The 14,973-nt window shown below is 48.2% G+C and overlaps 1 protein-coding gene and 1 non-coding gene across 6 annotated transcripts in view; one reads left to right on the forward strand and one right to left on the reverse strand.

Moving 5' to 3' along the window:
- Window positions 1–14,973, reverse strand: part of EVL (Enah/Vasp-like) — a 145,834-nt gene that overhangs the window by 110,421 nt on the left and 20,440 nt on the right. The gene's annotated exons all lie outside the window — the stretch shown is intronic.
- Window positions 10,717–10,789, forward strand: TRNAG-CCC (transfer RNA glycine (anticodon CCC)). The gene has a single exon. It is a non-coding gene; the product is annotated as a tRNA-Gly (tRNA).

Raw genomic sequence — 14,973 nt, forward strand, 5'->3', positions numbered from 1 at the left:
CCTCAGGCCACCTCCAGAAGAGGACATGTTCCGCTGACTGGCAGGCAGCCTGTGGTCCTGAGACCAGGCTGGGACGTGGCACCCTTCCAGCCAGCCCTGGTGAATCCCCAGATTCTACAGCCAGACGGGAGACCACTGAGGGCTGACAGAGGGGTTCGGCTGCCCCAGGAGGAAGGCTGAGAACCCGAGGTGACAGGCCTTGGGACCAGACTGGGAAGGAGTCTGCCTCAAAGGCTGGGCACCTCCCCCTACCACTTGACCACTGGTGACCCCAAGTATCAAAACAGGGACTCCTGACCGCTCCACTGCTCTCCAGAAGGCACTTCTGAGACCACACGATGCGTAAGAACGAGGTATCCTAGGCCACCCGCCAACGACTCAAGGCTCGGACAAAGCACACTCCTGCTCTGGGACTTCCGCTCCCTTTGCAGCCTTTGTTTTTCTGTATCATGTAACCGGGACACGAAACTGATATGAACACAGAACTGATAAAAACAGAAAAGCCCCAGACTCCCTGCTACCTGGCTTGGCCCTCTCTCCACCAGGACCAGCCCTAACTCCGCCTGGAAACACCGGGCCTAGGAGACCCAGGAGTCCCATCCGTGCCGGACTTCAGGGGGCGGGGGTCTCTCCAAGCTACATGCTGTCACATTCACCCTTGACACTCCGGACTCCCTTCCTCTTCCCAGGCTCACCCTAAGGACAAAGCCTTCTGACTGGGACCAGCTGTCCCAGCAGAGTGCTGACCTGCTGCACTGACTGGCCATGCCAACTGCCTGATGCATCCCCAGAGAAACTGACGCGGAGACAACGGGCTAAAAACACGGTCATTAACAGGAGGTGTTCCCAGGCCCCCGACAATGTCGGAAAGCTACATGAGCAGGACGTCTGAAACCCGTGTCCGTGGCGTGCCTGGCGCATGCTCAGAGGGCCCGGAGCCTGTCTCTCCACGTGAAACGGCCCATTTCCCAAGAAAGGGAACTCACGATTTACTTGCTGGCACTGAATCCACATCTCAGCTCCTGTATAGACAAGCTGGGAGTTTCAGGCTCGGAGGCCCCACGAGCTTGGGACCTCACAACCAATGTTTCCTCTCCCACTTGTCTTAGGATGTGAGGTTTTAGGTTTACGGATCTGTGACGAACGTGCAGCAACATAAACAGGGCATCTGAACAGAGGCTAGCATCCCCGCCGTGTGAGCAGGAATGCTCTGACACCCTTGGGCCTGCTGACCTGCTGCTGAGCTTCGCACACACCAAGCAGGAGGGGACGTACAGCGAAGTCAGCTATGGGCAAGACTGAAAATCCAACTCTGGTCTCACGGCCTGGCCGCATGTGATCTTCTGAGCAGGGGGCTGAGTGTAACAAGCTCCATGGCCTTTCCGGTCTCCCCCTGGCTCCTTAAGACCCTCCTCCCCACTTCTCATTTCTCGGCCGTCTGACCCCTTCCTGCAGTCACCCCAGCACCTTCCAGTTGAACCCCATAACACTTCCTCACTGTCTGCAGGATGGAGTCAGCACCCAGCCCCACCTGCCTCCTCTACCCACCTCCCACTCTGCCAACCCAGGACCCTGATGCGGGGGGTCTCCCCACCTCCGCCCCACAGAGGTTATGGACAGTGGGGTTCCAAGCCCAGCTCTACGACTACCTGCCTGGGGAGCCTTGGGAAGACAGGACTCTTCCCTGTCTGAGCCTCAGTCCCCTGACCTGAGGATGGGGATGATGGCGGGTGTGGGGACGCTGCAGGAAGGAGGTGATGGCACACCTCAACCCCCTCCCTACCGGTGATATGACTGCACATTCCCCTCTTGACCAGAGCCAGCCTACAGGAAGCTCCAAACTTCAATTCCTATGACAACCAAGAGCTATTTTCTAAAAGTCTCACATACCATCTAGTACTGAGGAGTAACCTCTGTCCTTAGGTCTTTGACCAGGTGAGAGTCCCTGGGGACAGGGGGGAAGGCGGCTGGCAAGAGGAGAGACCACAGGAGTCTGGCGCCTTACCACCTCCATCAGGAACGTGAGGACAATGCAGGTGAAACGACACGCTTGCTGTGCGAACACAACTTCAAGAGAAACTTGTCACAATCTGGAGCCACCAGCTCTGAACTCCCCTATGCTGAGCTGGTGGGGAGCCCACAGGCGGTGACCCTGTTTTCAGTCCTTTCTAAGCCTTCAAAAGGCAGAACACATTCCTAGCCAGAGAGCAGGTCTTTGGTCAGAAATGTTTTGAATGCACTTTTGTTCCAGTTGAATTAACCTTTCAAAAAAATTAAAAACAAATAGAACCCCCACTTTCTTGAACCAATAGGAAATGTGAGTCCTACACTCTGAACTAATCCCTCCTCCCCAAATCATGTCAGTCACCTGAATTTCTACAGTGACACTTAACTTTAAAACAAAAGCTTTAAATAAAGCCATCCCTTACCTCCATTTCAAAAATTCTATTCAAGGTTCTTAAAAGAAAAAAAGCACTCTACCATTAAGCAAACACAATCATAATCTGTTTTCAACTACCACTGCTCACAAGCAGTTCACTGGTAACCACTTCTGCATTCCCGTCATCATCAACCTCCCACCCAATCAGCACTCTCTAAGCAACTGTGCCAGGTTACTGAAAACTATTGTTGCATTCCCTCAACAACTTTCTATGTGAATAGCTAAAGCCCCTAGTTATACATTCTAATGAAGGCAGTCAGACAATAAATGAGTAAGATAAAAATGATACAATAGGGTTAACTACCAGAGTGACGGAGGGGCTACTGAACTTAAAAGAGGTGACAGGAAAGGGCCCTCTCAGGGAGGGAGAGTTAAGCTGAGATCCAAATGACTAGTGGGGACAGTTGTGAAAATACCAGGGACGATCAGCATCAGCAGACAACACAGCTGGTACAGAGGCCCACGGCGGGAGGAGACTGGCTTGGTTTCCGCCCGTTTTACCAGTATGGCTGGACTAGTAAGGAAGGGAGTAGAGGGAGATGGAGACAGAGGGGAAGCTCAGCTTTATGACAGGGAAGCTGCTGGACAGCTTTCGACAATGGCATAACAGGAGCTGACTGACGTTTTTAGGGGGAAATGGGAGAGGCTTCCCAGGCAGCTCAATGGTAAAGAATCAGCCTGCTCATGTAGGAGATGCAGATTCGATCCCCAGGTTGGGAAGATCCCCTGGAGAAGGAAATGGCAACCCACTCCAGTATTCTTGCCTGGAAAATCCCATGGACAGAGGAGCCTGGGGGCTACAGTCGACACTCACAGAGAGTCGATTCGACTGAGCAAAGGAGCATGAGGAAGTGGGAGAAGCTGCAGGCCCTGCGCAGGTAAGAGAGGCTGGGGTGTGGACTTGGGACAGGGGTGGGGACAGGCAGTGGACTAGAGAGAGGAAGTGGGTGGGTGTGGAGCATGTAGAGTCTTTTTAGAGTTTGAGTTAGTGATAGACAGGGAAGCCTGGTGTGCAGCAGTCCATGGGGTCGCAAAGAGTCAGACACGACTGAGCGACTGAACTGAACTGATCTCGGAGTCTTTAAATTTTTTAAATTTATTTAACTTTTGGCTGTGCTTGGTCTTCGCTGCTCTGCTCGGGCTTTCTCCAGTGGTGGAGACTGGGGACGCCGCTTCATGCGGTGCACAGGCCTCTCACCGCGGCGGCTTCTCTCGCGCAGCACAGGCTCTGGGTGCGTGGGCTTCAGGAGCTGCAGCACTCGGGCTCAGCAGTTGTGGCTCCCGGGCTCTAGAGCACAGGCTTAGTAGTGGTGGCGCCAGGGCTTCGCTGCATGTGGGATCTTCCCGGACTAGGGATCGAACTCATGGCCCCTGCGTTGGCAGGCGGATTCTTACCCACTGTGCCACCAGGGAAGTCCTAAGAGTCTTTTTCACAACTCAGTTGTTTCATGTTGCTTTGTGAATTACTAATGAAGCAAAGACTGAAAATATTTCAACAGAAATACTAAGACACCACCAGGACCATGAACTGAAGGAAGAGAGGAGGCCTGGCCTGGCCTTTACCGCAGGGCCTGGCACGGAGAGTTAGTCAGTAAGTATCTGTTGAATTAACAAATCAGCAGCTGGCAGATTTAGAGAAGATTTCATAAAAAAAGATGGAATTGGGTCAAGTCAGCAGTCCTCTTTCTGGTGCAAGCGTCAAATCAGAGGGCAGATTATTCTTTTGAGTGAACAAGCACAGCTGTGCCAAGGTCACCCAGATAGGCAGAAATTTGCCAAGAGAGTCTTACCAGGAATAGAGGGAGATCAAGATATAAATGCGTGTAAAACCAATGTCCCTATTCAATCAAGCAGTGTCTCCTGGGTACCTGCTGTGTGTGCAGCACTGATCCACCCCGAGTTGGGGCCGGGGGTGGGGCGGGCAGTGAGGGGAGATTCAGATGCATTTCGGATCTCTCCGACAGTCAGGAACAGCGCACACAGACCCCACAGCCACAGCCTCAGCGCTGCACCGGTGAGCTGGCGTGGCGGCAGTCTGGAGCCGGGGTGCACGTCTTTTCCTACTTCAGTTCACTGTTCTCACCAGAATCCTCTTGAATCCGGGTTTCGTCACGTAGCTGCTGATGAGCGTGGAGTGGGAAGGGCTGGGCCGTGGTCCCAGCACCACTCTTCAGCAGCCAAGCGCCCGGAACTTGACCGGAGTCTCAGCGTGCTCACCTGCAACGGGGGGACGGCCGTTCCTGCCCCTCTCCCTCACAAGGAAACAGAGAGGACCAGACCCCACAGTCGGTGTGCCAGCGTTCTGTACCCCTGCGTGTATAAATCCATAACGGTGCTGCTCTTCACAACAAAAGAAATGATCCCTCTCTACTCTGTGCCATCTGAGGTCTTGATAAAGCAGTTTTACATATTCATCCAGGGCAGAGTTAGAGGATCCATAAATGCAATGTACTATCTGGGTGACCAAGAGGATTTAGATAAACACCACAAATTATGAGAGTTCGGGGCTGAAAGGACCTGGAACCGCACTTCTGGGTGAGCTACCTGTGATGCTCATCTCCTCCACATGCACTCACTTCTGTCAAAGTAGAATTTTCAAAAAGCTAAAAAGGTAACTCTCAGGCCAATACATAGTATGCATGTATCACGTGAGTCCTTCATGAGGGAAAAAGCAGGATGGCAAAGCTGTTCAAATATAACAAGAGAAACACATAGGAATTTGGTGGGAAAGAAAAGAATGATGTAATAATCTTGCCAAGTTGATACAAAACTGGCTAATGTCCTACAGAGCAATTAAGCTATAACCTTTGAGGTTATCTTTCCTACTGAACAGAAATCATTAAGAGCTCTACTGGACAATAAAAATCACTTTTCACTTACCGATTTTTTTACAAGTTAAAATCTAACTTTAAAAAAGTCAGATACTCCTTAGATCGGCTTACTAAATAATGCTCTTGAGTAACCTTGGAAAGGCACACAATAATCATTTTGCCTTTTCTCCAAGTTTTAGGTAATTTTCCTAAAGTATCTCTACAATATCTAAACCTAGCTCATTATCCATTCCAACGGACTGGTTGTAATGGATAAGAAGCTGTTCTTTCCTATCTGGTCCATTTTTGCTTCTGCCTCGTTTGCTGCTGCTACTGCTGCTGCTGCTAAGTCGCTTCAGTCGTGTCCGACTCTGTGCGACCCCATAGACGGCAGCCCACCAGGCTCTGCCATCCCTGGGATTCTCCAGGCAAGAATACTGGAGTGGGTTGCCATTTCCGTCTCCAGTGCATGAAAGGGAAAAGCGAAAGTGAAGTAGCTCAGTCATGTCCGACTCTTAGCGACCCCATGGACTGAAGCCTTCCAGGCTCCTCCATCCATGGGATTGTCCAGGCAAAAGAGTATTGGAGTGGGGTGCCATTGCCTTCTGCCTCGTTTACATGCTCTTAATTTGAAAAAAAAGAAAATAATAATAATAATCCCTCAAATAATTGAAGTCAATTCTAAATTATTGCTTAGTCTTCCTAGGTTGGAGAAGGCAATGGCACCCCACTCCAGTACTCTTGCCTGGAAAATCCCATGGACGGAGGAGCCTGGTAAGCTGCAGTCCATGGGGTCGCGAAGAGTCGGACATGACTGAGCGACTTCACTTTCGCTTTTCACTTTCATGCATTAGAGAAGGAAATGGCAACCCACTCTAGTGTTCTTGCCTGGAGAATCCCAGGGATGGCGGAGTCTGGTGGGCTGCCGTCTATGGGGTCACACAGAGTCGGACACGACTGAAGTGACTTAGCAGCTTCCTAGGTCAAATTATCCTGAAATGTGGGGGGCCTTGTTTTCTAGAATTTCCAGTCTTCAGTGCTTCTCTGAATTCTCTCCACTACTGCATTGTGAGTCGTCTTGAAAGACAAAAAGGGAAATGTGATTCATCGGAGCTGATTCAGAGCCCCCTCCCCCAGGCTCTGGCTATTCTGAGGCAGTTACCATAATTAACTCTAATTTCCTAACTTCACAAACCCACCCCTATCACTCCTTTCTTTCCAATATAACAGTGCTTGGAAGTCAGAAACCAAGCCCACTCCAGAGAGGCACGTATAAACCCAACCCACACGAACTGGCACAATAATATGAAGTCAAAGAAAAAATCGAATGAATCAGGGAATGTCTTGTTCATATCTGTATTTTCCACAGAGGCTAGGGAATTAGCATGAATAAACAAACAGATTAATTAATTAACTGTTCTAAAGAACTGAAAGAATGAATGCATTCCAAAGGCTTTGGCATGTTAAGTGTCTCTTAAGAGCCTAAGCGAGGAAGGGAATTTCCAGGGACTGGTCTAGTGGGAACCTTCAGAAACAGAGATGTTCTTAGTGCCTACGGGCTGGCTCACAGACAGATGGGGTGGCTTATAAACAGCGTCTATCTCCCAGTTCTAGAGGCTGAAGTCTGAGGGCAGAGGGCCTGTGTGGTCAGGCGAGGGCCCCCTTCCAGATTACGCACATTTCACTATGCTTGGTCCTCACAGAGTGGACAGAACCAGGGGGCTCTGTGAGGCCCCTCACAAGGGCACTGACCCCACTTCTGAGGGCTCCACCCTTAGGCCTCACCTCCCTGACACCCTCACATAATGTGAATCTTGGAAAGAAAGTGAAAGTGTTAGGCACTCAGTCGTGTCTGACTCTCTGTGACCCCATGGACTGCAGGTCGCCAGTCCCTCCATCCGTGGGTCCCCAGGCAAGGACACTGGAGGGGTTGCCATTTCCTCCTCCAGGGGGTCTTCCGGACCCAGGATCGAACATGGTTCTGCCACACTGGAGGCAGACTCTTCACCCACTGAGCCACCAGGGAAGCCCTGGCGAATCCTGAGGGGGGACACAAATATTCACGTCACAGCAGAGACCCAGTGAGTGAACACTGGGGATTTCCGGCACCTTCTGGCAAGGCAGGGATGAAGATGTTTCACCTGGAAGCAGGGAAGTAACAGAGAGGGATAAACGTGTATATGTAAAATACCACCACACAGGTCTGAAGGGACCCATGCCAGCAGTTGTCTCCACGCTGTGAACACCTCAGGCCTGGAGTCTGGGCTCCAATCCTGGCCACGCGAATCCTTCCTCATCTACAAGGAGGAAAAAGGAAAACCTTCATTTAACAAACATTCTGATGGCAGCAATGATGACAATGAAATTGCATGAATATATGCCCAAGGGAGGTGTCATTTGAGAAGTCCTGCTTTAGATAAATGCATTTCTCCCCCTCTAAAAGCTAGTCTTTCTTTCTCATGTAGTATTTCTGATAAGCTTTCTCTATTTCTGATTTCCCACTAACATGTACAGGGTGGTATTTTTCTTCATCCAAAATAGCACTGCTTCTTAGTTTCCAAAAGAGTTTCATCGGCATGAATCTTGCAGTGGTGTTTATATTCCTTCTTACAAAGAGCTCTGACACTCAGTATAAAACCCTGGTGTTTAAATTAATAGGTATGAGGACAAACTGATTAAGGGCCTTCCCATGGATTACTAACGCTGAGCTGGGATTTGTTAGGTAGCTGACTAACTTCGGAACTGCAGTTCTTTTTTAAAAGGTGTATTCTTGCTAACATGAAAAATATGATCATTTTTTAAGCCTCACTCTCAAACCACTCATCTCTCTTATGATACTACCTTCCATGGACCCCACAGTAAACACTGAATAAAAGAAAGAAAAAAGAGGGCAAAAAGAACACAGGCATTAAATGAACCAAATGTCAAGAGCCACTGTCTGCCACGAGTAGAACACAGATTTTGAAGGATTTGATCGTTTTCACTGATGAGATAAACGGTCTAACAAAAATGTCAGTCCGATCCTCTCACTTTGACCAAAGAGAAAAATACAGCATCCTATCTAGAGTCGGGCTTCCCTGGTGGCTCAGATGGTAAAGGATCCGCCTGTCAAGGCAAGAGACCTGGGTTCGATCCCTGGGTCGGGAAGATCCCCTGGAGAAGGGAATGGCTACCCACTCCAGTATTCTTGCCTGGAGAATTCCATGGACAGAGGAGCCTGGCGGGCTACAGTCCATGGGGTCGCAGAGAGTCAGACACGACTGAGAAACCAACACTTTCCCTTTTCTGTCTAGGGTCACCTGACTACTGTCAGACCTGGAATTAGAACTGAAGTCTCCTGGTTTCCACTTAAGTGCTTTTCCTTTACATCAGTGGCTCTCAAAAGCGGTGGTCCTTGGCCAGCAGGGTCAGCATCACCTGGGAGCTTGTCAACGAGGAAAACTCTCAGCCCTCTCCCCAGACTAAATGAGTCAGAGACTTTGGGAGGATGGAACCCAGCAAGCTGCATTTTTAACAAGCTCTCCAAGGAGTCTGATGCGTGGTCAGGTTGCAGAACCACTGACTGCTCTAACACCAGTGATTCTCACCTGGAGGGTGGGGAGGGGGCATTCTGTCCTCCCCCTCTAAAGAACAAGTTAGGATCCAAAGGGCTGAAGATGTTGATTCCTTTATTACTTAAAATAGCAAAAAACTAGAAATAAACTAAGCATCCTCAACAAGGGACTGGTCAAACAAAGCACAGTATACACAAAGAGATACATCTACATTAACCGCTGAGACATTACTACTGTTGAGTAAAAACATTACAGAGGATTATTACAAATTCTGAATTATTGTTGTATGATTAACACCTCCTCAAGTCAAACAAAGCAAGTTATAGAAAGGCATGCAGTATATTCTCCCTTATGCGCCACCACGGACAGGCATACCACGGAGATACCAGGTGTTCAGCTCCAGATCACCACGGTAAAGGGAATATTTGAATAAAGTGAATCACGCAAATTCTTTGGTTTCTCAGTGCACATAAAAGTTACATTTACACTACAGCCTATGAAGTGTACAATAGCACTGTTTTAAAAAAATGTACATACTTTAGCTTAGAAATAGTTTATGACTTAAAAAAATGCTAGCCATCATCTGAGACTTCAGTGAGTTGTAGTAGAACAAAGATCGCTGATCACATAACAAATACAGTAATGATAAGTAAAGTGTGAGATATTGCGAGAATTACTGAAATGTGGCACAGAGACATGAAGGGAGCAAAGGCTGCTGGGAAAATGGTGCCAACAGACTTGCTTGGCCCGGGGTTGCCACAAACCTTCCATTTGTGTAAAAAAAAAAAAAAAAAGGCAGTATCTGCAAATTGCAATAAAACAAGGTCAGCTTGTCCATCATATACAACCCAGCACAGGACTTGCAGCTCGGTCTTCAGATGCAGAGCTCCCCACCAAGGGGCAGGTTACTGCATACTGTCAACGTCAGCTTCCTTTTGAGTAGGGTGGGGTGACACTGTCATCTCATGGGGTTTAGGTGAGAATCAAACAACACAATGCACGTGAAGCTGCAAGGAAACGGCTCTTAGGCAGAGCTGCTGCGTTATGATTGCTCTTCTTTCTGCATATACGGGCCTAGAGAAATGTTTGGAAGTGTGTTGGCCAAAATGCGAACAACTGTTTATCTCCAGGGGATTGACATGCCCTGGTAATTTGCATTTCATTTTTTGTGTACCTTCATATATCACTGGATTTTTACAATGAATGGGTATGGTTTTTATAAAAACAACACTATTTTATATATATCCTCCTCAGTTCAGTCGCTTCATCGTGTCAGCCTCTTTGAGACCCCATGGACTGCAGCATACCAGGCCTCCCTGTCCATCACCATCTCCCAGAGCCTGCTCAAACTCATGTCCATCGAGTCGGTGATGCCATCCAGCCATCTTATCCTCTGTCGTCCCCTTCTCCTCCCGCCATCAATCTTTCCCAGCATCAGGGTCTTTTCCAGTGAGTCAGCTCTTCGCATCAGGTGACCATAGTATTGGAGCTTCAGCATCAGTCCTTCCAATGAATATTCAGGACTGATTACCTTTAGGATTGACTGGTTGGATCTCCGTGCAGTCCAAGGGACTCTCAAGCGTCTTCTCCAACACCACAGTTCAAAAGCATCAATTCTTCGGCACTCAGCTTTCTTTATGATCCAACTCTCACATCCATACATGACTACTGGAAAAACCATAGCCTCATACAGATAATGCTCTTGATTCTAAGAGATTTCATGAGATAGACAATATCTCAAATGAGAGTAAGCTATGGAGCCTGAGACTCTAGGCCTGAAACACTGCCAGGCACAGAATAAAACACCTGTTGAATGAATGAAGGAACCGATGAATTGAGAGGCAAGAGAGTGCAGCAGTGCTGAGTACTGGAGTCAAACAACAGCTGAATTTAAATACCAGTTCTGGGGGCTTCCCTGGTGGTCCAGTGGCTAAGATTCTGCACTCCCAATACAGGGGCCCTGGGTTCGATCCCTAGTCAGGGAACTAGAGCTCACATGCTGCAACTAGGAGTTCACAAGCTGCAAAGAAGACTCAGCACAGCTAAATAAAGGGGTCCCTTGTGGCTCAGCGGGTGAAGAATCCACATGCAATGCGGGAGAACTGGGTTCGATCCCTGGGTTGGGAACATCCTCTGGAGAAGGGAAAGGCTACCCACTCCAGTATTCTGGCCTGGAGAATTCCATGGACTGTAGAGACCATGGGGTCACAAAGAGTTGGACACGACTGAGTGACTTTCACAGCTAAGTAAATAAATACTTAAAAAAATCCAGATTTTCAAATACCAGTTCTGTCACTTCCTAACTGTTAAGCTTGAACAACTTATTTTAACACCTTTGAGCCTCAGTTTCTTCATCTATATAATGGGATCATACCAACTCAAGACTATATGTGGATTAAACAGTGAAGGACAGCGAAGCCTGGCATGCAGCAGTTCACGAAGTCGCAAAGAGTCGGACACGACTTAGAGACTGAACAACAACAAGAGAGGCAGTGAACGGGAAAGCAGTTTGCGTTTAGCTGAAGTTCAATAAAAGTGAGCTCTTCTCTCCCCTAGCGCCAGGTCTGCTGAGGACAAACTGTGTGACACTGGACAGGCTGTTTCTCTGAGTCTGTTTTTATAGCTATAAAGTGATTACAATGTTTACTTACCCTGTGGGATGCTGTGATAATTATGTAAAAGTTTTCTGTACAGTATAAGGCACTATAAATGGAAAAGACTTATTACTATGATTATTATGCGAGTTTTTTGGGTTGATTTGTTTTACAGCCTCTTGGCTCCAATAAGCAAAACGCAAGTAGCCTTTAAAACCTGAGAACCATGTGGATTTTATTAATTAGTACTAATTTACTGACCTTCATGAGCTTTCCTAGAATACCCTAATCCCTGCCTACCTGAAAATCAAGTCTGCCTTGATCTGACTGGAATCACAGCCTCTCAAGAAACCCTGGTCTCGGTCCGACTGTGCAGCACAGACGGAGGGGCCGCCCTGAGTGCCGGCTGCTGGTGGTTCTGCTCTCCTGATGGTAACGATGGGAGCCCCTGCTTCTCCCCACTGCTTAGGAGGAAGGACCTCACGGACACACCCAGTCTCCGGCTGGGAAGCACCTCAGTGACTGCTGACGTCCACAGACCCCTTCAGAGGCATTTCTCCCGCACTGTCCTCCGCGGCCCAAGAACCCCCTGCCACAGTGAGCAAGGTGGGGGCTATCGTCCTGACTACAGAGCGGGAAACCACAGACCCGAGGGGTTAGGAGGTTTGCCGTGGCCAGAGTCGAGCCTTATCCTGCCAGCCACGCTTGCTAACAGAAAGGGACCTGCACGCAGTACTTCTGTTTGGGAAGGTGCAGATGGACGGAGAAGCAAGCACGCCTTCCGTCCTACTTCATCAGGGGCCGCGCCAGAGGCTGACCCCGGAGCAGAGCCTGGAGCTTCCTCACTCTTCCCACTGATCGCCTCACTCTGACTTATTCTGCCCTGACTGTGGATGAAGAGCTCTGTTCTGAGTCAGAAAGCTCCACAGAACCGCAGAAACCACACCAGAATGGGCCTTGGACATCATTTAGTTCGATCCTCTCCTTTCACAGAGGCTCAGAGGAGGGAAATGATTCACCAAGGCCACCAGCGAGCACGGGCAGAACCCAGGTCTCCTGTGTCCACCATCAGCCTGTCTCCAAGACAACCCTACTTCATCCCTGCTCCCTATACCCTCCCTGTCCTAACCCTTTCTTTCCTCTCCTAGAATCCAGGTCAGTGGACACTGAGAATATACCATATGCCCAACTGTGGCAGTAAACCCCCCAATCTCCAGACAAGGACTATGACATGAAAGGGATGAGCCTGCTGCTGCTGCTGCTATGTGCTCATTAATATGTGCAGGACGCCATCACTCTGCCCTTTAGGCAAGAACAGCAACTGATACAAGAAACTGAACTGTCTTTTCCTTCTGCTTCTCAACCCCCTCAAAGGTTGAAATACTCAATGAGAAGCCAATCTGTTATACATCAGCCATACAAGAAATGCCGAGAGCGCTACATTCGGGTAAACAATTATGTTTACAACCAATTTAAAAAAAATGAATGTGATAAAAAACATGGGGACTATTGAATACTAACTGAAGGCAAAGATCACAGGTTAAACAGAGTGTCTGGCGCTCCAGCACTGTCAGTTCTGAGCTGTACCGTGCTGGGACTCTCAAGCCTGGGGCCTGCTGGGGCCCGTGCTGTCTACCAAGTGGGCAGGTCACTGGTCTCTCTGTGCCCCAGGCTCCTCAGTATGAAAAGAGAACGTGGCAGCACCTAACCTACCTTCTGTGAGAACCATGAAGATAAAGAGATGATGCATGTTCAGTGGTGGAACAAGGAGGGAATGTGAAAAGTACTCATTAATACAAGCTCAGTTCAGTTCAGTCGCTCAGTCGTGTCCGACTCCTTGCAACCCCATGAACTGCAGCACGCCAGGCCTCCCTGTCCATCACCAACTCCTGGAGTTTACCCAAACTCATGTCCATTGAGTCGGTGATGCCATCTAACCATCTCATCCTCTGTTATCCCCTTCTCCTCCTGCCTTCAATCTTTCCCAACATCAGGGTCTTTTCAAATGAGTCAGCTCTTCGCATCAGGTGGCCAAAATATTGGAGTTTCAGCTTCAACATCAGTCCTTCCAATGAACACCCAGGACTGATCTCCTTTAGGATGGACCGGTTGGATCTCCTTGCAGTCCAACGGACTCTCAAGAGTCTTCTCCAACACCACAGTTCAAAAGCATCAATTCTTCTGTGTTCAGCTTTCTTTATAGTCCAACTCTCACATCCATACATGACCACTGGAAAAACCATAGCCTTGACTAGACGGACCTTTGTTGACAAAGTAATGTCTCTGCTTTTTAATACGCTCTCTAGGTTGGTCATAACTTTCCTTCCAAGGAGTAAGCATCTTTTAATTTCATGGCTACAATCGCCATCTGCAGTGATTTTTGGAGTCCCCAAAAATAAAGTCAGCCACTGTTTCCCCATCTATTTGCTAAAAGATGATGCTGTGAAAGTGCTGCACTCAATATGTCAGCAAATTTGGAAAACTCAGCAGTGGCCACAGGACTGGAAAAGGTCAGTTTTCATTCCAATCCCAAAGAAAGGCAATGCCAAAGAATGCTCAAACTACTGCACAATTGCACTCATCTCACATGCCAGTAAAGTAACGCTTAAAATTCTCCAAGCCAGGCTTCAGCAATATGTGAACTGTGTACTTCCAGACGTTCAAGCTGGTTTTAGAAAAGGCAGAGGAACCAGAGATCAAATTGCCAACATTCGCTAGATCATTGAAAAAGCAAGAGAGTTCCAGAAAAACACCTATTTCTGCTTTACTGACTATGCCAAAACCTTTGACTGTGTGGATCACAATAAACTGTGGAAAATTCTTAAAGAGATGGGCATACCAGACCGCCTGACCTGCCTCTTGCAGGTCAGGAAGCAACAGTTAGAACTGGACATGGAACAACAGACTGGTTCCAAATAGGAAAAGGAGTACGTCAAGGCTGTATATGGTCACCCTACTTATTTAACTTATATGCAGAGTACTTCATGAGAAACGCTGGGCTGGATGAAGCACGAGCTGGAATCAAGATTGCTGGGAGAAATATCAGTAACCTCAGATATGCAGATGACACCACCCTTATGGCAGAAAGTGAAGAAGAACTGAAGAACCTCTTGACGAAAGTGGAAGAGGAGAGTGAAAAAGTTGGCTTAAAGCTCAACATTCAGAAATACAAGCTACTGCTACCCTTTATTATTATTACTATTTTAAACATTTTACTTATTTATTTGGCTGCAGTGGGTCTTAGCTGTGGCCCACAGGATGTTCGTTGCAGCATGGGGCTCTCTAGCTGTGGTGCACGGACTTAGTTGTCCCGTGGCATTCAGAATCTTAGTTCCCTGACTAGGGATTGAACCTGAGCCCCTGCACGGGAGGGTGGATTCTTAACCACTAGACCGCTGGGGAAGTACCTGCTATCCTTATTACTAATAAGTACCTTAAAGGTGAAGCAGAGTTCAGATCTTTCTAAGCTGCACTTTTACATTTAATCGTATTTCCACAAACTATAAAACAGGATTAGACTACTGCTCCGAGAAAGCTGACTTCAAAAGAGAGTAGTAGAGGAAACTTTTAGTCTT

Source organism: Giraffa tippelskirchi, chromosome 12 (genome assembly GCF_054371585.1).
Source record: "Giraffa tippelskirchi isolate mGirTip1 chromosome 12, T2T-mGirTip1v1.2.pri, whole genome shotgun sequence".
NCBI classification, from domain to species: Eukaryota; Metazoa; Chordata; class Mammalia; order Artiodactyla; family Giraffidae; genus Giraffa; species Giraffa tippelskirchi.